The sequence below is a fragment of the Lissotriton vulgaris genome, chromosome 6 (genome assembly GCF_964263255.1).
Source record: "Lissotriton vulgaris chromosome 6, aLisVul1.2, whole genome shotgun sequence".
NCBI lineage: Eukaryota > Metazoa > Chordata > Amphibia > Caudata > Salamandridae > Lissotriton > Lissotriton vulgaris.
This window is the reverse complement of record NC_141694.1, coordinates 975,373,777-975,397,253: the sequence shown is the minus strand read 5'-3', so window position 1 is coordinate 975,397,253 and position 23,477 is coordinate 975,373,777. Positions and strand designations below refer to the sequence as shown.

Genomic DNA, 23,477 nt, shown 5'->3' with positions numbered 1-23,477 from the left:
GCGGGAGCGCGCGTCAGATCCGCGCATGCGCAGAGTCCCCGCGCATGCGCAGAGTAACTCACAGCCCTTGCACAAACGCAGGCAGGCAGCCCCCACCCCTCTGCATGCATGCACACACAGGCGAGCGCATACACACGCAGGCACACAGACACTCGCTCACACACACATACACACACCCCCCTCCCCCACAGTCACACGCACGCACACAAAGCCCGCCCGCCCGCACTCGCGCGCGCACATGCTTTCCCCCGCCTCCCCCCTCCCCCTCCCCCGCTCAGCAACCCACTCACCGGCTTCCTTCGTGCGGCGGCTCTCCTCAGCTGCAGGACCCGGCAGCAGGACTCTTCTTCCCTCCTTCGGCACCGGGGCGCAGGGTAGGCTCCTGCCTGCTCCGGTGCTCCAAACACGGCGGCTCCGTCCAATCGCGGCTCTTCCGTGGGAGGCGGGGTAGGCTCCCGCCCTCCTACTTCCTGTTTCCTGTTGTCGCGCCGGCCTGCCTGACTTCCTGGTCGCAGGCCGGCAGAGTGACGGAAGGCGGTGACTTGCGGTATTTTATATATAGTAAAATGACGGCCACAGTGGACATGTATGGGGTTTGATTTTAAGCGAAGTACGTGAAGGGGAATTTACGTTGACCATGTCAATGCCTTAGTGCTAAAATAAATTGCGGCGGGAATGTTCAAATGTGCTTTATTTTTTTCTGCCTGTAATGTTTTACATCTCAGCTATGCAAACAGATAATCTTTCCATCTTTTCTCTATACTTCTCCCTTCTAGTCTTTTCTCTCCGATGTTTACCTATGCCCTCTTCACCATCCTTTGTCTACCGTGTCTCCTCACTCCTTTTTGCTGCATTTTGTGATGTTACTTGCTGGTTAACTTTTAAAGTCCGCACGCTGCACCACTTTTTAACTTTTAAAGCACACATGCTGTTCTGTTTCTAAATCTTGTTGCTGTTGTAAAGCTCGTGTAAGCTCGCTGCTGCTTCTCAGCACTTATAGCCATCTGGGGATTGTGTTTTATTTTATTTATTTTAATGCTACTTTTTATAGTGCAAACTTTTCCCGAAGGTGTCAGAGCGCTTTACAAAAGGATAAGTTACATCACATATGCTCTTGTAAGCTTGCTGCTCCTTCTCGGCACTTATAGCCATCTGGGGATTGTTTTTTATTTATTTTAATGCGACTTTATATAGCGCAAACTTTACCCGAAGGTACCAGAGAGCTAGGACCAGTTACATTACATATGGTCTTGTAAGTTTGCTGATGCTTCTCGTTTATTTCTGTCATCACTAGCAGTTTGCAAAATGTTGCTTTAATTTAAATACACAAATGGGAAAATTACACAAAATCATGCATGATTACGAGCAATGCAAATCTGTTATTTTGCATAATATTTTATTGCAAAATGCACCCTCGCGTCGATTTTTAACATGACAACGTATTTTAACCAAAAAAAAGAGTGTAAAAAACCCAAGTGCAGCGAGCAACAGCTACTTGCGTTCTGGTTGTTCACGGTGTTACTGCACCATGATTTTGCTGTGAATGGCAGCACAACTCAGTTCAATAGCGTAATTCTGGAAACTGGAAATTTCACGTCACCAGAATAACACCAAACTTCTGCAATGATGCCAATTACGATTGGTTAATTTAAATTTCACCCAGGCCAAGTCATCAAAACTAGATAGTGTGCACACTCTGTGTGCTCTACCAGTGCTTTGGTAGAGGCCTCGAGGAATCAACTGAGCACGCAGCACTTATTCACGGACGCAGGCCGTGACTCCTTTACCACTGCTTGTTTACTGTCCGTGCTGTCCTTTGATTCCCTGCCCCCCGCCACGGAATGCCGAGAGCTTGTTGCTCTTCCGTCTTCTTTCCCTCCCACCCTCCAGCTGCTCTTCGCTCCCTCTCTTGGCTTCTACAGTGTGCACACCAGTCCTCGCTCCAGTGAAAGATGACAGGTCTATAGCGCAAGAGCAGTTCGATGTGTATAGCTGGCGCTATAATGCAGATGTCCTGTGGCAATGCTGTGGTTTCAATGATTTGTTTTGTGTAGCTTGGCTGTTGTAGTCATCACTTCTTGCAACGAGTTTATCTCTTCGTGCTACTGCACCTGTGCGGTGCTTATCGACCCAACTAAATAGTACTCAGATCTTAAGCCTCAGAAGGATGAAGTGTTGAGACAGCCCTGCCTTGCTTTCCATGTCTGACTTGTATGGTGCACACAGATTTCGGCGATGCCTTCTAGGGTTACTAAACCACCGTTGGAACAGTTCAGTGCAGCGGCTCTTCGACTGCTCTTCAGTAATACCAGGTGTCTTGCACTCTCTAGTTCACTATCCCCTTCCTAATGTCTTGCTCGTCGTACACCATTAAGGATTGGCAGGACTATGGTGGAGTTTGTCAGCCCTGGTCCTTCTAACATTTCTGGGGCACTTTGAGATCAGCCTGTGTGATGGGTTCTGTGGCTGTGGGGCCCTAAACAAGTGACCAGAGGGGATCCTGCAACTTCACTCACCCTCACACCTTCACCATCACAACCCTCTCACCCTCTCGCCCTCACTCTACCCAGCTACCCATCGCCCCCACTCTACCCATCGCCCCCACTCTACCCATCGCCCCCACTCTACCCATCGCCCTCACTCTATCGCAACACCACAGCATCACTCAGCAATACCACAGAATCAATCTGTGCAACCATTCAACAACAACTGGTTCAAATATGTTCTCTCAATGTTTCAAGCTTTATTACAAATGTCACAAAAAGATGTTAATATTTCACTTCTGTTCTTGCATTTTCGTCACAATAAAAAACACTGAACATAATCTTCATAAGTTATTTACAAAAGTTTAAGCTATTGCCATAATAAATTACAATAACTTTTAATCAAGTATTAATTATTTAAAAAAAATAAAAACCATTGTTGTTTGTTATATCAATACATGTAAGTCACGTAAATACAACACATATTGCATTACAAATGCTATAGGTGTCACATTTGCAAAATTTATAACTATTGGCATTGTAAATGACAAAGCTATTAATTTCTGCATTTTTAAAACCAACACAAATAAAAAATTTGTCATTTATAATACCAATAGCTCAAACTTTCCTAATGCGAGACCTATTGCATTGCAAATGCTTGTTTTTTTGTTACTACTGGTGAGGCGAGAGGGGGGGACATGAAGAGGGGCAACGCTAACAACCTATCGGACGGGAAAGAAAGCAATTGGGCCACCTATGTGATCAGTATCTGAGGAAGTTTTCAGAGCCTTATTGGCCTATTAAATTGTAGAAAAGCAGTATTACGGTGACTCAGGTATATATCTAGCTCTGTAAAGTAGGCGCAGAGACACAGGACTCAAGATCACCCTAATGAACGGCAATTTTTTTTATTTAAAGTCAAAATGGGGGCGGTGGGGAGGAACCCATGTTATTGTCTTGCATTAGGGCCAATTACGCGCTTGCTATGGCATTAGCACATGTGTTTAAAAAAGTTGGAAAGCGCATAATTCCTCTTCCTATGGCAATCAGTCCAGCAAGAATTGCCTAGGGAGAATCCACCAATGTCAGGTCCTAGTTATGTACCCCTTCTAATCCACCTGAATCTACGGCCCCATTAGAACCTGTAGTTGTATGCTCTAATAGGTATTCTGTTTTTGCGCCCAATGATATGCCCCTAAGCGACTGAAGTACCTGCCGATCCAACTCAATGGCTAGATGTAGAGAAGGCCACTAACACCCAAATCAAAGAACTATGGGGAGTTATCAATTCTTTGAGGGCTGAGGCCAAGGCCATACGTGAAGAGCCAGACTCCTCACCAAAAGTTCAGTACCACGTGTTCCCACCGACCAGGCAAGCTGACGGTCTTAAGGATTTATATGGGAAGAGGTGTGGCGCAGCAGCCAGGGCGACTGCCGCTGGGGATCACGGTTTGATCCCTGGCACTGGTGGCAGGGGTCTGCCCAGCACCATGTGACTCTGGGCAATAGCTCGCTTAATCTTCCCAACGGCCCCCAGCGCCCGGATGCCTAAGGGGAGCTGTGCGCTTTACAAATACTGGATTTACATTTTTACATTTTACATTTACATATAAGCGGGCCACTACCTCATTCCGATTTGTTCACTACACTAACTGTTCCTCACCCTATTGTGGTTAAAGTGCCCCTCTTAGATCGACCATAAAAATACCTCTCTTGACTCTCTCCTACTATACCCTTTTTACTCATCCAAAAGCCTCCTCCTACTGCTATGACCTAAAAAAAGAAATCCTTCACTCTTCGATCCCTTCTCAATCCTTTTCAATCAGTCAGTCAGTCAGTCAAAACTCTATTTCGATTAATTAAAATCAAATTTCAAACTTTATTCGACATTTGTCATAAAAGCAATTCCTCCCTAACACTATACAAATAAATACTATGTCTAAAAATACTCACAATAAAATACATATTAAACAATTGACAGTCGAATACAATGCACAATTAAAAACATTTACTTGATTCATAAATTGATAAAAAGAGTTTTATCCTAAAAACCATATTTTTAAACAGATACAATATCTAATAAAGTGCGAGTGCGGATCACCCAAGCCCAACCAAGAAATTTAGCTACGGAAATTGCAAAGAGCGGCAAACAATCTGTTTCTAATATTCTCAATGCAGTCGCCTGGCTACGAGTGCCCAGATTTAAACAAACTGGTCTTAGCCATTTGTGCCTTGGGCTAGCATATAGTGGGCAGCAAAACAACAAGTGGGAGATATGCTCTATTTGGTCTTTGCAATAATAACAGTTCTCATCCTGTGATGGAGACCAATGTTTTTTAAAAGCATTCACTGGGAGTGTTCCGACTCTGAATTGGAAGTATAACTTCCTATCACGCGGCCTTTCAATTATGTCCCAATAAGCTTCGCAGGATGGAACCATTTTAATATCCAAAAAGCGGCCAGTTAGATTAGCTCTTGACCCAGCACAATAGATTGAGGAATACACCATCTCCCAATATATTTCCTTCAGTTTTGCTTTAGTTGGAAACTTTGTCACATCCATATTACCCCAAAGACGGTCCAGCTTTAACTTTGTCAGTAGACCCCTCAGATCTTTCAACCAAACAATACAGTGAAATTGATCAAACTTGACAACATCTAACAATGCCGATGCATAGTGGGCTAGTTCCGGTGTCACCATCAGGCGCCTCCAATACAACAATGGGCGCAATCGTGCTATGTCCTCAATGCTTCTCAGTCCAAGGTCCAGTTTCAATGGGATTGTTGGTGTACTTTGCGGGACCGTTACCAGCCGACGCAAGAACCTGTTTTCCGCTGAACCTAGGTCTGCTAAATTTGAGAGACCCCAAAGTTCGGAGCCATACATACAAGCACTCAGAACTTTCATTTTGTAAATTTCGAGGGCACAGTTTATTGGCTTTGTCAGCGAGGCTCTATGTTTGAGTGCAACTGCTCCTGCAAGCTGGCTAAACTTTAATACTGCCATGTTGATGTGAGACTTCCATTTCATATTATCCTGTAATGTAATTCCTAAATAGGAAAAAGCCTCAACTTTCTCTAAAGGAGTGCCCTTATAGGTGATTACACCTTTAAATGTGGACTGACGGTTCAAACACATAAACTTTGTCTTAGTAGTGTTCAGCTCAAGGCCCCGGCTATCACAAAATTCGCCAAATGCATTTACAGCCTTTTGGAGAACGCTTGGGGTGCGTGACAGTATAAGCGTATCATCCGCAAACATGAGGACAGGGACATATGAGCCTGCAATTTTGGGGGCATCACTTGGAGATTTGTTCAGGTAATCCACAATACCGTTAATATAAATGGAGAATAATGTTGGGGCCAGGACGCACCCTTGCCGCAGTCCCCGCTCTACTGGGAATGGCTCCGTCACTTCTCCCTGCGCCCCCCACCTGATTTTAGCATAATTATTTTCATGCAGACGCACAAGGAGAGTGAGAAGTTCTGGGCTTATTCCTGCTTCGACCAAAGTTCTCCACAGCTTTTGTCTAGGCACTAGATCAAATGCGGCTCTTAGGTCCACAAAAACGGCATATAGGGTACCCTTATTTAATGTTACATTTCTCCAGTAAATGGCCATGAAATAGAAGACCTGATCTATAGAACTAGTCAAGGGACGAAAACCCGCTTGGTAGGGCGACAAGATGTTATTATCCTCTATCCAGGTTTGCAGCTTATTCTGCACTAGTCGCCCCATCAGTTTCTGAGCTGTATGTATGAGACTGATGGGGTCGATAGTTGTTGGGGAGGGATTTGTCACCTTTTTTGTATACAGGGATAATTTCCACACCCTTAATTAAAATCATAAATTAAGCAGCAATACATACATTCATTTGTGCATAAAATCAATAAAATTGATACAATAAATAGATATATATACACTTGCGGACAGTCATATGTACACTATTTACAAATCATAAATTGTGCAAAACAATACATGACCTATTGGACCACAATGTGCACTATGATAAAAAGAGTATAAAAACATTTCACTTTACAGATTAAAAAGACTAGGTGCCCCCCCCCCTCCTCTCAGACTGCTGTACTTAGTGCATATCAATACCTTTTTTATTATTTACTCTAGCTGCGGCAAAAAAACTGGCTACGCTAAAAATGACACGCACGCTACTCAGCAGCTGCAGATTTAGAAGTGCGGGTCTGACCTGCAGAAACCCTGATTCACGTAGTATTGGGCATAAAAATCTTTTACGTGCTGAAGAAATTTTTTCACATAACATGATCAGATGGAGGGTGTCCTGTATAGAAAAATTATCACAGGAGCATGGTGGGGAGTCCTCTGGTTTTCCCCATTGTGGGAAATTTCCTAAAGTGAAATGAATTAAATTAAACCTAAATCTTGTCAACAAAAAGCGATGGAAAGGCTTGGTGACAATCTTCAGGTAGGGTTCAATTGCTGGAGAGGTCTGTAGGACATAAATGCTTCTAACTCCTGAGTTTTTTAAGCTCCGTGTCTTCCCTATCTGCCTCTAGCATGGTTCGGAAATTGAGTTTAATCCACACCAATTCCTCTTTCCTTATTTCCTCCGGGTATATAGTTCAGGGCGTCCCAGTCTAACACACGCCGCTCTAACGTATGCCAGCCATGGGATACTATCTGCTCTATCGAGGGCCAGGCACTCTTTGAGGATAAGGTGATTGAGGGTAATTTCCTCATTGAGCCACGTCCTGGCCCAACAGATCAGTGGGGCTGCTTTTAGGTAGTCTGTTATATAGCCTAGTCCTAATTCAGAATGTACAGACAAAGTCGGAGACGACTGCAGTACTGCCAGTAATGATCTAAGGAACCTATTTTCGGCTATTTGTATTTTATCCACAGGCGCATAGCCCCAAATCGATGCCCCATAGGAGGCTATTGCACAACACTTAGATTTGTATATTTTCAGCATCGCCTAAATGGGCCTCGATCCCAGCCTTTTGGCGAAGCTAAGGAGGGCTGCTGTTGATCTTGCTACAGCATTGCTTTTATGCTTTTGCTAAGGTCCCCAGTTACCCTTCTCATCGAAGAGTACTCCCAAGTAGGTGAACACCGGGACCCTTGAGACTTCCGCACCCAGGCATCTGAATGTTTTAACCTTGGGGATCTTCCTTCGGGCCCCGACAATCATTACATGGGATTTGTTGCTATTTACTTTTAAATCTAGGGACTACAAGAATCTACCAAAGTTGTCCAGCAGCCTCTGTAGACCCAGGCCTGTGCGTGCAATGAGTAAGGCGTCGTCCGCATACAGGAGGAACGGGATATCCGATCCCCCTGCACGCGGAATATCCATACTTGCCCCTGCTAGAGATTTTTCCAAACCATTGATGTAGATCGTAAACAGTAGGGGGGCTAGAATGCAACCTTGTCTGACCCCCCGCCTGGAACTAAATGTATCCGTACATCTGCCTTCCTGCGTGACCCTAACGGACGCCACTAGATCTTGGTGGAGGTCACTAAGGAAGTGCACCAAAGGTGCGTCTACTCCCATTTCCAACAAAATGCACCATAATTTGGAGCTGTTCACCAGATCGAAGGCTGATGATAGATCCATGAACCCAAGATATAAAAAGCCCTTTTTTGCTATGGTGTACTTATTGATCAAAAGATGTAAATTTAGGCATTGGTCCATGGCGCTTCTATGTTGCCTAAAGCCATACTGGAGGTTCGAGAGGACCCCCCTTGTCCTTCATCCAATCTCCCAATTTCTGCAAAATGACTCTGCCCATGATCTTGACGGCAGAGTCAAACAGGGAGATTGGCCTATAGCAAGCGGGGTCCCCTCTATTCCCCTTTTTGAAAATGGGCACAATAATGGACAAGGCCCAAGAGGCAGGGAAACCCACTGTCGCTGCTGCATTAAATACATTGGCCAAAATCTTTGCCCAGAAGTTAGGGTACATAATGTAAAGGTCAGCAGGAACCCCATCGGGTCCTGGAGCCTTTAATTTTTAAAGTGTCTCTAATGGCCCTTTCAACTTCCACCGGGGCAAAATTAATAGGGGTTACAGGGCAGCCAGAAATGCCTATTCCCGGGGTTATCTCCTGATGCTCCTTATCTCCATAAATACTCTTAAAGTGCTTGAGCCAAATATCGTCTGGTATAACACATTCCGTGTCCGAATTATCACTCTCTGAGAAGAATGGCTGGTTTATTGTGGCCCAGAACTTTCGGCTGTCCCTTAGTACATCAATAGACCGCAAATTGTCCCAGGCCTCTTCTTTGATTTTATGTTTCCGCCTATTGATTGTTTGTTTATATTCTTTACGGAGAGAGGACACTAGGGTACTATCTCTCGGGGTCCTCTTCAGAGCATTAAGAAGAGCCTCATGGGCCCTTGAGCATAGGGAATCAAACCATCTCTGTGCCTTCCTGGGATGGGGCCTGCTCCCCTTGTGTAGGTTTACAGCAACTTGCTTACATATTGCAGTAAAGGAGGTTATTGTTCCTATTCCCACAGCATGCTCGTCCAGACAGATACCAATATTTGTTTCTGCCATAGCGACCAATTCCTCAAAAAAGGCCTCTGGGACTACCGCCTCCCACTTTAACCGTCTGCCTTGGTCTTTTGTAGTTAGGTCCCTTGCTGACTCTATCCTTTGATCAGTGCTGACTGTCTTACACCCCAGGTCTACTACCAGTTCCAGGGGGTTGTGATCGCTGAATATTGACGTCAACACTTTGTAAGTCAGGGTTGGTCAGAACTAAGGGGGATAGGAAGATGTAGTCAATAGTAGAATTGGCTCTTCGTCCTATGAAGGTTGGAATGCTCTCGCTATCACTTTCTTTGCCTGGTTCAAATAGATTTAGTTTAGAAAGTAATTCCTCCAAGTCCTCACCCTGTTTGCCGTGTTCAAAATGGGGTGCCCTCCCAAACATATGTCCATCGAGACCATCCCCGTAACAATCCCATGGGCAGGGATGTATATTAAAATCTCCCATTAATAATATCTCTGACACAAAAGAGTTATTAGACTTATAGACTGACAAAAATTGTTCTAGTACATTAAAATGCTCCTTCTGTGTGGAGCCTTCCATAGCATTATATAAGTTAATCAACAAATAGTACTTATCAGAGACACGCCATTCAAGTATGAGGAAGTTGTCTGACACCCCGTTAAGTTTTCTGAATGTTCCATCCAGGTTTAAAGAGATGAGGAAGAGTAAGCCCCCCTTTGGCCTCCCCGCAGACCCACGGACTGCCGGGGTAGTAAAACTATGATATCCATCCAGGGCGAAGTTAGACTCTGGGTCCCAGGTTTCCTGGAAAGCCAGGATGTCGAATTGTTGTATGAATTGCAACCAAATGGGGTCAGTGTTTTTGGGTTTAATTCCTGCCACATTCCAGCTTAAAATTTTACATGAATCTGGCCGGTTATTTTCTGTATAATTGACCCCACCTGACCTAGACCCCTGCCTTGAGATTTCGGGTCCCAGTCAATCATTGCATTCCATTTGGGACAGGGGTGAAAATCGGTTACAAAGATCTACCCCCCCTTGATTGATAATGTACTGGGGATACTGCTGGAATGAGTGTAGGCACAGAATCTCCTCCAAGAGCACGTCCCTGTGCAATTCTTGTCTGTGCACTCATCATGGCCTGATATGATAGGGTACATTTGTTAATTGGGCGGGTATGAGACCTAGTGGGTAACTGCGGATTTCTGTAGGCCCTCACTGGGGGGTAAAAGAATCCCAAAGGGAGTGGTCTAATGCCTTTGTTATCTAGATCTGAGCCATCCCAAAATAGTCTATCAGCCACGTGCCTATTATTGAAATTCACTACTACACAATCCCCCGGAATGTTCTTAGGGCGTCGCCCAACCCAGCGGACCCTCCTTGCCATAGTAACAGTGCTTGCAATATCACCTCCACCCGAACTAAACTGCTTGCACCATTGTCTAGCCAAGTTCATCAAATCAATCGATGTTTCACTGCGGCCCCCTCTGACAGGGGGGACCCCAGTGAAAACCGCCACCAGGGGAGCTGCTTCTGGGGGTAACTTCAGGGTGTAGCCAGGATGACGGGTACGTATATTACTATCATCTGCTTTGCTCATTTTAGAATTTACTTCAGGCGTGGTACTCCCGGCTTTGCCCCTTACGGTTGGCTGTCCTGTTATAGCTACAGGCCCCGCCAAACCGCAAGGACGGCAAGGTCTAGAATTATTTTTTCCACTATCATCTCTTGGGCAATTATCAATCGGGCCCGCTGCCTGCTTCAAAACCTCATTTGACACTATGTTGTTTCATCATTTCGTCGATTTTCTCGCATTTAGACAGAAGCCCCGCCACACAGGTATTCAGAGTGTCTACAATGTCCTTAGCAACGGACACAAGTGCTGGTTCCAGGCGTGAAAAAAATAGGTCCTCAATTAATCTTTCAATTTGTCCCTTGAGTCGCTGATCGATTCGATTAGTCTGTATTGAGTCTTTTCTCAACCTGCTCGTTGTGCTTAGCAACTTTCGCTTCTTATGTGATTTCTGTTGGGTGACAGCGGGCATTATGGGCGTTATGGGCGAAGGTTGAGATGAGGGCTCCTGGGGAGTGATTAAAGCAGTATGTGTTGGAGTTGCTTTCCGATTAATGATCACAATATCAGGTTCCAATGGTGTCACCCTACTGTGCTCTAAAGGTGTGGCTGTATCAACCTCCCCGGAGTTCAAACCCAGCTCTTTCTCAGCATTTGCGATCTCTTTTGTCAAAGCCCCAACTGCAGAAGTTAAATACGAAATGATGGATTCAGACTTTCTGGGGTATTTCGCTTTAGACCCCCCATCGTCCTTGGCACATACCGGTTTCCTCTTGCCCATTGTACGTGTTAGGGGGGTAGCCCAGCCCGGCCTCTTCCATCCCCTGACGGCCACGGACGGCTCGCCCTCTGCCCGGGCTCAGCCCAGCGCTGTCCCGCGCGCGTCCCGCGATGCGGGAGGTGTTCTGCGCTGTTAAGCGCTTGCGGGCGCTGCAGGAGCGTCACAGGAGCGCTGGGGTGCCGGGGCTGCTGGGGAATGTAGTCCCGCTGTGGCCGTTCCCCTCACCGCAATGGACTGCTGTTTTGCTGGCCGTTCCCCTCACGGCTAAACGTTAATGGGCGTCGGCCGTTCCCCTCACGGCAAGGCAGGACTGCCTGGATGGTGTCCCCGCGCCCTGCTCGGTGCTCCGCGCTGTTAAGCGCTTGCGGGCGCAGCAGGAGCGTCACTGGAGCCCCGGGGCAGCTGGGGAATGTAGTCCCGCTTTGGCCGTTCCCCTCACGGCAAGGCAGGACTGAATCAAAATAACTGACTAGCATGTTCACTTCTCTAATTCCATATTTCACTATACTAATTCACCAGTAATCCTTTATGGGTTCCAGAGTAGAGTGCTACTCGCCAACAAAGCGTTTCAACACCTCATCAGGGTTACAAGCGTTATATAAACGCAAACCTTATTTCCTTTTTGTTTACCCCTCCCCAACCCTTCTCAATCCAAATAACTGACTAACATGTCCACCACTCAAATTACTTCATATTTCACAATACTAATTTTCAACACTAATCCTTTTTGGGTTCCGGAGTAGCCTGCTACTCGCCAGAAAAGCGCTTCAACACCCCATCAGGTGTAACAGGCACTATATGAATGCAAACCTTTCTTTTCCTTCTATACCTCAGCTATCCTTCTCACTCCAAATAACTGATTAATATCCACCACTCAAATTACTTTCATATTTTACCATACTAATTCACCACTAATTCTCTATGGGTTTCCGGAGTAGCGTGCTACTCGCAAAAAAAACGATTTAACACCCCATCAGGGGTTAGAAGCGATATGTAAATACAAACCTTCTTTCCTTCTGCTATACTTCCAAATACAAAAAACTGACTAACATATCCACCACTTAAAATGGACTTGCATGCTTCACTATACTAATTCAACACTAATCCTCTATGGGTACCTGAGTAGCGTGCTACTTGCCGAAAATGTGCTTCAACGCCTCGTCAGGGGTAGTAAGCGCTATACAAATGGAATTACAATACAATACAATATGTATCCTGGAGCCATGACTCGTAGACCGGAGCCAACCCAGCCCAAGTTTACTTTCCAAGGAGGTTCCCGTAGTGGCACTGGCAAATACTTTGACAATGCGCAGTGCGCCTGTTTAGGGAGAATGAGGGCCACTTTGAATAATTCTGCCGAGCCATGTTCACAATTAGGTCCATTCCCAAATGTTGTAAAGCTTCAGCTGAAGGTCGCATTTCCAATTGCTTATTGTCTAATACTAATACTAATGCTTTTTCTTATACCACCACAATCCTGTATATGACAGGTGTTCCAAAGTTGACCTTGTGTGCTAAAGAAGATGAAGCCTCTTTGATTAATAAAGTGATGCCCTGGACACGAGAAGTGAAGAATTGATATGGTGCCATTCATTCTAATCTAACCAGAGCTAGTCGTATTCCTCATTCAGACTCCTTTGACAGCATTAGATTACAGTTCTCTCATATGCTATTGTGAATGAATTATTGTCTTTACAGGCACGAACCTCATTCCCAGTAACTCACGATCCACTTCAGAATGAGGCGACACCTACCACAAAGTGAGAAGCTTCCTTCAACCACCTCTCCCCTCTCTTGTGTGGACTGGATTACCCACTTAACACTATCAATTGTTAGTCTTGTCTGTGAGCAGCTCTGAGTGCAGACTCCACATCTACATCTTTCCCTAAACGCAGTGATCAACTATTTAATTCTCAGTACGTGCAGGTTTACCCCAAGGGCTCTCCCTCTAATGGAATCAGTATAATATTTTTGAATATTGCAGGCCTGGGGAGTAAGCTCGCTCAGTGGGACTAAGGGATTTTTTTCGACTCAGCTGATATTATCATGTTTCAAGAGACCTGGGATTTTGTCCCTACCCATAGACAAAGGTACAAACCATTCCAAGTATCTGCTCGTAAGCCTAAATTAGGTAGAACCTCAGATGTGTTAACGACATGGGTTAGGCTCATCTTGGGACACCACGTTAAACAATTACTAATCGACTCACCAGATCTATTTGGCCTCCATGTTGCCCTCCAGGAAAATTAACGCTACTGCTTTTTAATGTTTACAGGAGGAGCGTTAAGTCAGCAGAGTCACCTGTTCTAAACCAACTGAGTGACATAATTAACTCAAATTCCAAGCGGGGGTAGTAATAATTGTAGCCGGAGACTTCCAACACGTTTTAAACCCATCACTCTCCAAAGGGAAATAACCATAGACGAAGATCAACTCGGGTATCCCACAGATTGAGGGTCTTTGAGTAAAGCCCATCTAGTAGGTTTTGGATCTTTGTATATATTGCAATATGAGGGCCGGCAATAGCAGGACGAAATAGGACTTAGAAGGGAGCCCAACTTTTAAAAGCAATTTTAGCCAGGGTTGTATTATTTCCTTGCGGACCTCCGATTCTGGGTACATATTGTAAACATGGAGGTCATACCCAGGGCGGAGAGCGATCATTTCCCTCTCGCTCTTATGCTCTGACATGTTAGATAAGCGAAAAGGGCCCCTCGACGGCCCTGTGGTAATAGATCAGTAATAATAAAGGACGGTAAGATTGGAGACTGTAGCAAAAAAACTGAATTCTTACGCCGATTTACATCAGGACCTGGCTTCTACTTTGCTTTTATTAACCCGTGGAAGCCATCTTTTTTGTATGATACCAAATGCTGTAAGCTTTTTGGCCCTGCTAAGTTGACATAAAAAGCAGTGCACAAAATGCTTGTACTTTTCCATTTGCTTCAGTGACACAGCTTTTGTAACACAAGGTTTGATCAAGAATAATACGTGACTGGGAAGATGCTCACGTAGACACAGACATTCCAGCATAGCACATTTTGCAATATGTCTGGTCCTTTCCATTTCATGATGAACAGACCTTTTGCAAATTTCTTGTGCACAAACTTATAAATGGGGAAGTTAACGAAATAGAACTTGCGACAGGATGTTTCAAATACTGCTTCTCTTGTACCAATGGGAATGGACGCAGCCTATGCGCCTTCCAAGTTCTGCAGAAAGAAAAATGAGCTGTTAAAATTATGCACAGACAAATAAAATACAATACCGCGTCTTGATGGGCTAAGGTCCTGAGGCCCACTGTGATTATGAGCCACAAGCCATGGCCCTAAGACAAACACGGAATACGGGAACAGCCCCTCTCCCTCCATATTATAGTTGGGATGTAGCCAAATTTACGTTCTCTGATTTCTTTCCAAGTGCCTATAAAGCACCACATTGATAATGCCCCTGTGAAATGTGCCCCCTCCACCTGTGGAGAAGGAAAATAAAGTGGCATTTTGAAATGTCCCTTGGTCCAGAGCAACGACTTTCTGAAATTACGTGTAGAACAAAGAAGAGGGTACACAGAACTAATGAGACAGGAAGGGAGACAAATAGGTGGAAGGGAATGCCTGATAATTTCGTAGAGTACAAAGAGTACTGAGAAATGGCCAGCACGGCCTTTGATGATATGATACATTAAAGGGTTAAAGAAAACTCTTTTGGACTGGCTTTGAAATAATGATTGTGGGCTGGCCACAGATTCTGGGCATTGCGCCAAGACTAAACCACACACTACAACAGTTTTCTGTGGGTATGAACAGAACTGGTTAAAAAAGAAATGTTTTCTTCGCAGCAGAGAATGGAAGGGAATGCAAATTCTTAAATGTATATTAACAAAATAGGATTGAATAACTTACAATTTATAGTTGTTTAAAGTTCATTTAAAAATTGATTAAGGGAAGTGTTATTTTGTGTATATGCACTTTAATTAGTTTTGGTGCAACATTTTCAGATGCAAGAACGTCAGAGAAAAGATGTTTGTCATACGTGTCTGTTTTGTGTCTTGTCAATTCACATGGTGAGGGCCAGAGTGATGGTATCCACAGGTCCCCCACCCAATCTCCCAGAGTCATTTACAACAGGAGACATTTTCTGTTTTGAAGAACAAAAGATTAAATTACATTGTGCAAAAAGCTACTTAATTAAAAAGCAGGGGGAACATAGGACCCTTCTGCAGGTCATATCTTGTCCCATGAACAGCAGAAGGTTGCTGTTTACACCAACGACTAAGTGCTGGAATAAGAGAGAAGTAGGGTAAGGAGGCAAACATTTGCTTAAAGGTCATGTTATGCAATTGAAGGGAGGTAGCCAGAGTGCCCTGCACAGCATCACTATCAGGAGAACAGTCTACAGCAGAAATGTTAAAGACATGCAGAGCGGTTTCATTGCTGTACATCAGGTTATTTCAGTGCATTGATAGGTATTGTCTCTGTTTCAAGTGCTGGTTTTTAAAATTGTGGATTTGAACATATTAGCTGTCTCCCAACAATGGCAACAGTGCCATATTGAGCTAAAAGATGAATGATCTGGGTGGCCTGGGTTTCCATTATTAAGAAAGATGTAAGTTGCTAAGATGAAAATGAAATGTCCAGGATAACACAATTTAGTCATGTTAGGTTGCTGGCTTGTTTTCCCCATTTCTCACTCCACAGACGGCAGCCTAACATATAACATAGCCATCCTCACAAGCACATACAGAATAGCACTAGGTATATTGAGCTCTTAACCGCATTGCTGCGGCAGTTATTTTCGCGCTACGCGGCTTTTTTCTAAAAGCTGCGTTAGATGACGAGCTCAGCTCGTCATCCGCACACGCCCCCCGTGGCTGATGACGAGCTGAGCTCGTCATCAGCATCGAAGGGGTTAAAGGGTTTTGCCAAATTGAATAGCGCAAGGAGAAGTACTATTTTATGTATGCATCTAAAAGAAATATTGTGTATGTTTATTAATGTTTTTCATTTCTAGGTTCTTCAGAGTTGCTGGAAATATAACTAATTATATTGTAAGGTGGAATGGGCTAAAATGCTTTTTAAAGCAGTGCATTCGCCAGGGTCTACAAAGGATTGGACAAAGAGTAGTAATATTATGTTTATTGATTGATCTTTAGTAATGAGTATATGCAAATGCAGAAGGATAGTGTGCATTGAATAACTGTGCTTTGTATTATGATGTATTAAGGATACAATGTGTACAGATTTATTATGTCTTTTAATATACAGGTGCTGTCCTTAGGGGTGTTTGTGAATAGGTGTCCTGTAACAAAAAACACTTGTCCCTTTTGTGCCATGTAATGCGGCGACAAATTATGGCAGCAATATCATTATATAAGATCTCTAAAATAGAATTTCTGATTATGCCAGGGCTCCTTCCATAGTAGGGTTTGAATACTAACTATTACCTTATGCTGCCTCGTTCCGCAGATCTACATACAGGTGCTGAAGGTAATGGTAAGAAAAAGTTACAGGGCTGAAATGCCGTTTTGAGTATGTGCAAAATTACTAACTTGCATGTTTTAAGGGTTTTCACCAGCTCTTCTCTAAAAAATGTTCCCATGCTGAGACAGGTTGAATTTTTACTCCTGAAAATGGCAGACATAATACTTCTTCAGAGGTTGGATAAAAGTGGATGGAGGAAAAGGGAGTTTGCAAACCCTCAGATTTTTGCATGAGCTGATCTACACCTGCATATTTGCTCATGCTTAAATGCAGTTCACAAATATTTTCTAGGAGTACTATTTCTTGGCTTACTTCTGTAAAGTCTTGTGAATTAACAACAGTTGTATATCTGCACTTAATGAAAGGACGTGGGTGCACTTAATTTCATAACTGGCCCCCTAATTAGGTCTGGCATTAACAATGACCTTCTGTGTTTATTAAAATGTTGTCTCTCTCCCTCTCTCTCCATGAGGGGATTCCTCACATCCACAGGCCAACAAAGACAACATGCACAGTTGATCAGTGACCTCCTCCAAGCATTACTAAGACCATAGAAAGTGGCTATAATAAAATGTGCTGCGCACACATCATCAAAGGAGTATGTATCAAAGGGCAACGCATTTATTGATGGGGAAGAAAAGAGAATAGCAGTGACAGGCTGAAATGGTACAAACGGACTTCATAGACATGCCTCCCACTCACAAGTACAAGGAAAATGCTACTTACCAGTATGCATCTGTTCTTGGCATGTAGAGCTGCAGAGTCCTACACTTAGCAATAGATCGCCATCTGGTGTTGGGCTCGGATGATTGCAGGTTGTTGTCTTCTTGGAAGAAGTCTTTGTAGTCACGAGATAGGTGACTCCTCCCTTGGACAATACTGCACATGGTCATCGACTCCTTCCTCAGGTTGTTTTTCGCCATGATGGGAACTGATGGAGTTAGTAGAAGCAAAGAGAAAGGCTGTCCATGCGTTTGCATCTAATTAAGATGAGTACTGGAACGGATACAAGTCCCGGGGAGGCGGGAGGGCGTGTAGGACTCTGCAGCTCTACATGCCAAGAACAGATGCATACTGGTAAGTAGCATTTTCCGTTCGAGGCATATGAGCTGCAGATCCTACACTTCGCAACGATTGTGCAGCAGTGTCTCCCCTAGCGGTGGTCGCTTGTATCGTTGCAGCATACTGAAATAGTGTTTTAAGAACAGCTTGGCCCACTGCAGCTTGCTGTTTGGCTTGCACATCAACACAATAGTGTTTAGTGAAGGTGTGTATTGTAGACCATGTTGCTGCCTTGCATATGTCCTCTAGTGGTATGTTTCCAATGAAAGCCATAGAGGCTCCTAGTTTGCGAGCGGAGTGTGCTCTAGGAGGAACTGTTAGTGTACGTTTAGCTTTTTGATAGCATATTTGAATACACTTTACAATCCATCTAGCAATTCCTCCTTTAGAGATGGGATTGCCTTTGTGTGGGGGAGAGAAAGATACAAATAGTTGTTTAATCTTTCTGAAGGATTTAGTCCTGTCTGTGTAATATAGTGGAGCTCTTCTAACATCTAAGGTGTGTAATCAATCAATCAATCAATCAATCAAAGCATTTATATAGCGCACTACTCACCCGGAGGGTCTCAAGGCGCTTGGGGAGGGGGGTCCGCTACTGCTCGAACAGCCAGGTCTTGAGCTGCTTCCTGAAGGCGAGGTGGTCTTGGGTCAGGCAGAGGTGGGTCAGGAGGGAGTTCCAAGTATTGGCGGCCAGGTAGGAGAAGGACCTTCCTCCTGTGGTGGCTCTTCGGATGCGGGGGACGGCGGCGAGAGCGTGGCTGGTCGATCGAAGCTGGCTTGTGGGAGTTTAGAAGTTGAGGCGGCTGTTGAGGTATCTTGGGCCTTGGTTGTGTAGGGCTTTGTGTGCGTGGGTGAGGAGACGGAAGGTGATTCTCTTGTTTACCGGGAGCCAGTGCAGGTCTTTCAGGTGTCCGGAGATGTGGCTGTGTCGGGGGATGTCGAGGATGAGTCTTGCTGAGGCCTTCTGGATCCGCTGGAGTCTCTTCTGGAGTTTAGCAGTGGTTCCGGCGTAGAGGGGGTTGCCGTAGTCCAGTCGGCTGGTGACGAGGGCCTGGGTAACCGTCTTCCTGATCTCGGTGGGGATCCACCGAAAGATCTTACGTAGCATGCGCAGGATGTTGAAGCACGACGAGGAGACGGCGTTGACTTGTCTGGTCATGGAGAGGGAGGAGTCCAGGATGAAGCGTGGTCTGTTGGTTTGGGTGCGCTGCCCAGGGCGGGGGGCCACCAGGAGTCGTCCCAGGCGGAGGGCGAGGAGCCCAGGATGAGGACCTCCGTCTTGTCCGAGTTCAGCTTCAGGCGGCTGTTCATCATCCACTCGGCTACGTCTGTCATCCCTTCGTGTAGGTTGGCTCTGGCGGTGGCGGGGTCGTTGGTGAGGGAGAGGATCAGCTGGGTGTCGTCGGCGTAAGAGATTATGTTGAGGTTGTGTTGGCGTGCGATGGCCGCAAGGGGGCTCATGTAGACATTGAAGAGGGTGGGGCTGATCGAGGAGCCTTGAGGAACGCCGCAGATGACTTCGGTGGCTTCTGATCTGAGCGGGGGGAGGCGGACTCTCTGTGTCCTTCCGGCGAGGAAGGAGATGATCCATTCGAGTGCCTTCTCTTGGATTCCGATGTTGCCGAGGCGCTGCACTAGGGTGCGGTGGCAGACAGTGTCGAATGACGCGGAGAGGTCCAAGAGGATGAGGGCCGCTGTTTCCCCGTTGTCGAGCAGGGCTCGGATGTCATCAGTGGCTGCGATGAGGGCGGTCTCGGTGCGGTGGTTGGCCCGGAAGCGAGACTGCGAGCGGTCGAGGGATCCATTCGTCTCGAGGAAGGCGGCCAGCTGCTTGTTGACGGTCTTCTCAATGACTTTGGCCGGAAACGGGAGGAGCGAGATGGGGCGGTAGTTTTTGAGTTCGGCCCTTTCTGCAACAGAGTCCGGTTTTTGAAAAAAACACTGGTAACTCTACTGATTGGTTTAGGTGAAAAGGAGTAATCACTTTTGGTAGGAATTTAGGATTGGGTCTAAGAACCACTTTGTTAGGATGTATTTGAAAAAATGGTTCTTCTATTGTGAATGCTTGTATTTCACGGACTCTTCTGAGAGAGGTAATGGCAACAAGGAAGGCAGTTTTCCATGTTAGAAATTGCAGTTCACACTTATGTAAAGGCTCAAAAGGGGGGCCCATGAGTCTTGTAATGACCACATTTAGATTCCATACTGGTGCAGGTGGTAACCTAGGTGGGATTATTCGTTTTAATCCCTCCATAAATGCTTTTATTGCAGGTACTCTGAAGAGAGATAGATGTTGTCTATTTTGTAAATAGGCTGCAATTGCTGCTAGATGCAGGTGTATGGAAGAATAAGCCAAATTGGACCTTTGTAGGTGTAGAAGGTAGCAAATGATATTTTGGATGGAAACATCCAGTGGATCAATGTTATTGTTGTTACAGTATATTGCAAATCGACTTAGCAGCATAACATGCTCTGGTAGTGGGTTTTCTAGCTTCTTTAATGATATTCATACAGTCTGGTGGTAAGTTTAAGTAACCAAACTCTAGGACTTCAGGAGCCAGATTACCAAATTCAGTAGGCTTGGTTCTGGGTGCCTTATTTCTCCATGGTTCTATATAAGCAGGGATGGCGTGAGCCGTAATTTCTGATGTGGAACCAGTGAGAGATCCAGTAGCGTGGTGAACCACGGCTGGCGTGCCCATGTGGGGGCCACTAGTATTAGATTGAGAGACTGTTGTTTGAGCTTGCGAACTTCTAGTGGAATGAGTGGGAGAGGCGGAAAAGCGTACGCAAATCTGCCTGACCAATTCATCCATATTGCATTCCCCTCCGACCGTGGGTGTGGGAACCTGGATTCGAAGGTTGGGCATTTTGCATTTTCGTGGGTGGCAAACAGGTCTATCTGTGGCTGCCCCCACATTTGGAAGAATGGTTGTAGAACTTGTGGGTGTATCCCCCATTCGTGAATTTGTTGTGACTGACGACTCAACAGGTCTGCTATCGGATTGTGAATTCCTGGAAAGTGTTTTACTGTCAGATGTATGTTTTGAGGGATGGCCCATCTCCAAATGTTCTGTGCAAGCTGGGACAGTTGCAGAGAGTGTCCCACCCTGTTTTTGTATATAATACATGGCTGTCATATTGTCCGTCCGGACTAGGACAGCTTTGTTTTGTATTTGTACTTGAAAAGTTTTGAGAGCTCGAAAAATTGCTAGCATCTCCAAATGGTTGATGTGGAACTGTTTCTGTTGATTGTTCCACTGACCTTGTGTGGTACAATGCAAGAGATGGGCTCCCCATCCTGTGAGGGATGCATCTGTCGTTAGCACTATCTGTGGAACAGGGTCTAGGAACGGCCGTCCCTTTGTTAAGTTTTTGGTGTTCCGCCATTGCAGAGAGCGATATGTACGGCTCTCTACCAACACCAGGTCTGTGAGCTGACCTTGAGCCTGATTCCATTGTTGTGCTAGACATTCTTGCAGTGGGCGCATTTGCAGTCTTGCGTGAGGAACTATAAAGATGCAAGACGCCATCATGCCTATTAGTTTCATATACACTCTGGCTTGGAGAGAGTGCTGGCATTGAAAAAGGGAGACTAAGTTCTGAATACTTTGAATCCTGGCTTGACTGGGATACGCTAGAGCTACCAATGTGTTTATAGTAGCTCCTAGATATTGATGAAAGTGCGAAGGCTCTAGGTGTGACTTGGTGTAGTTTATCGTAAATCCTAAGTCGTGCAATGTTTGAAGTGTTGGTTTTGTGTGCTGTACACATTGGTTGAACGATCTTGCTTTTATGAGCCAGTCGTCTATGTAAGGGAAGACATGTATTTGTTGTCTTCTGAGATGTGCTGCTACTACTGCTAAGCACTTTGTAAACACTAGTGGTGCTGTTGTGACCCCGAATGGAAGGACTTTGAACTGATAGTGTTGTCCTTGTATGACAAACCTTAGATACTTCCTGTGCGCAGGATGTATAGGAATGTGAAAATAGGCGTCCTTTAGGTCTAGTGTGGACACAAAATCTCCCTGCTGTAGTAATGGGAGTACCTGTTGTAAAGTGATCATGTGAAAATGATCCGATTGTATGTAGTGGTTGAGAGGCCTGAGGTCGAGAATTGGTCTTAATGTCCCGTCCTTTTTGGGAATTAGAAAGTACAGAGAGTAAACTCCTGTTCCTTGTTCTTCTAAAGGAACTACTTGAATAGCATCTTTTTGTAGAAGTGCTCGAACTTCCTGTTGAAGCAGAGTTATATGGTCTGTGGACATTGGACGCTTCCTGGGTGGTATGTTTGGGGGGGTTGCTGTGAGTTCTAGGCAGTAACCATGTTGGATAATTTGTCTTACCCACCTGTCTGTTGTGATGGAGTTCCAGACAGGTAGGAACTGTGAAAGTCTGCCCTCTACAGGAGGGGAATGTTGTAGGGGAGGCAGAGGGAAGTCAGTGTTTGGGAGTGGAAGAGGAGCAGTTGTTATTACCTCTGCCTCTTCCCTTGTTGTTGTTGCCTCTGTATCCTCCTCTAAAATATCCTTTATTAGAGGAGGTCTGCGTGTTTGTTTTAAAAGATGATGTGGTCTCTGTACCGGTTTGCTTTGCGCCTCCTCTATAGAAGGGGCGGCGAAAAGAACCTTTATTTTGGGTGGATTGTAACGCACCCATAGACCTAGCTGTGTCTGTGTCCTTTTTCATTTTCTCTAGTGTGTTGTCTACCTCCGGCCCAAACAACTGATTTTGATTAAAGGGCTGGTTTAGGATGGTAGTCTGTACTTCTGGTTTAAAACCTGAAATGCGTAACCATGCATGACGTCTGAGAATCACACTAGTATTGACTGCTCTGGATGCTGTGTCAGCTACATCTAGTGTGCATTTAATTGAGGCATTAGATATTAGTTTGCCTTCTTGTAAAAGCTCTGCTGCCTGATCCTTGTATTGATCAAGGAGATGTTCCATTAACTTTTCTAGTTGGTCGTAGTGAGCCCTGTCATAGCGTGAAAGTAAAGCTTGTGTGTTTGCTATGCGCCATATGTTTGCCGCTTGTGCAGCAATCCTTTTTCCTGACGCATCAATTTTTGATTCCTTGTCAGGCGGGGCGTGTCACCAGAAGTTTGGGAGTTTGCTCTTTTACGTGCATTTGACACTGCCAAAGAGTCTAGAGGCAGATGTCCCTTAATATAGACCGGATCAGCTGGTGCTGGTCTATACTTTTTCTCTACTCTGGGATTTAGCACTCTACATCTTACTGGATCTTTAAAAATATCGGGTGCATGTTTAATAACCCCTTTGATCATAGGTAATATTTGAGTAAACCTTTGTGACTGCTCAAAAGTGCCTAGTAAGAAATCCTCCTCAATGGCATCAGAGTGCATTGACACCACATGGTAAAGGGCAGCTCTATTTAATAAATGATTAAAACCAATACTATCAGGGATATTGTGGGTTAACATCCTCATCTAAAGGGTATGTTACATCATTGCCTCCACCTAAATCATACTCTGCGTCAGTGTGGTGTGATGATGCAGGAGATTGAACTGGAGAAGTTATAGGTTCAATGTAAGGATAAGGAGAGGAAGAAGGTGAAGGAGAGGAAGGGTGCATTGG

General features: G+C 45.1%; 1 protein-coding gene and 1 pseudogene across 7 annotated transcripts in view; both read right to left on the bottom strand.

The window, feature by feature from the left end:
• The window catches only part of PTPRK (protein tyrosine phosphatase receptor type K), a 1,685,403-nt gene that overhangs the window by 994,025 nt on the left and 667,901 nt on the right, over window positions 1-23,477 (bottom strand). The gene's annotated exons all lie outside the window — the stretch shown is intronic.
• On the bottom strand, window positions 10,753-23,323 carry LOC147708267 (uncharacterized; annotated as a pseudogene).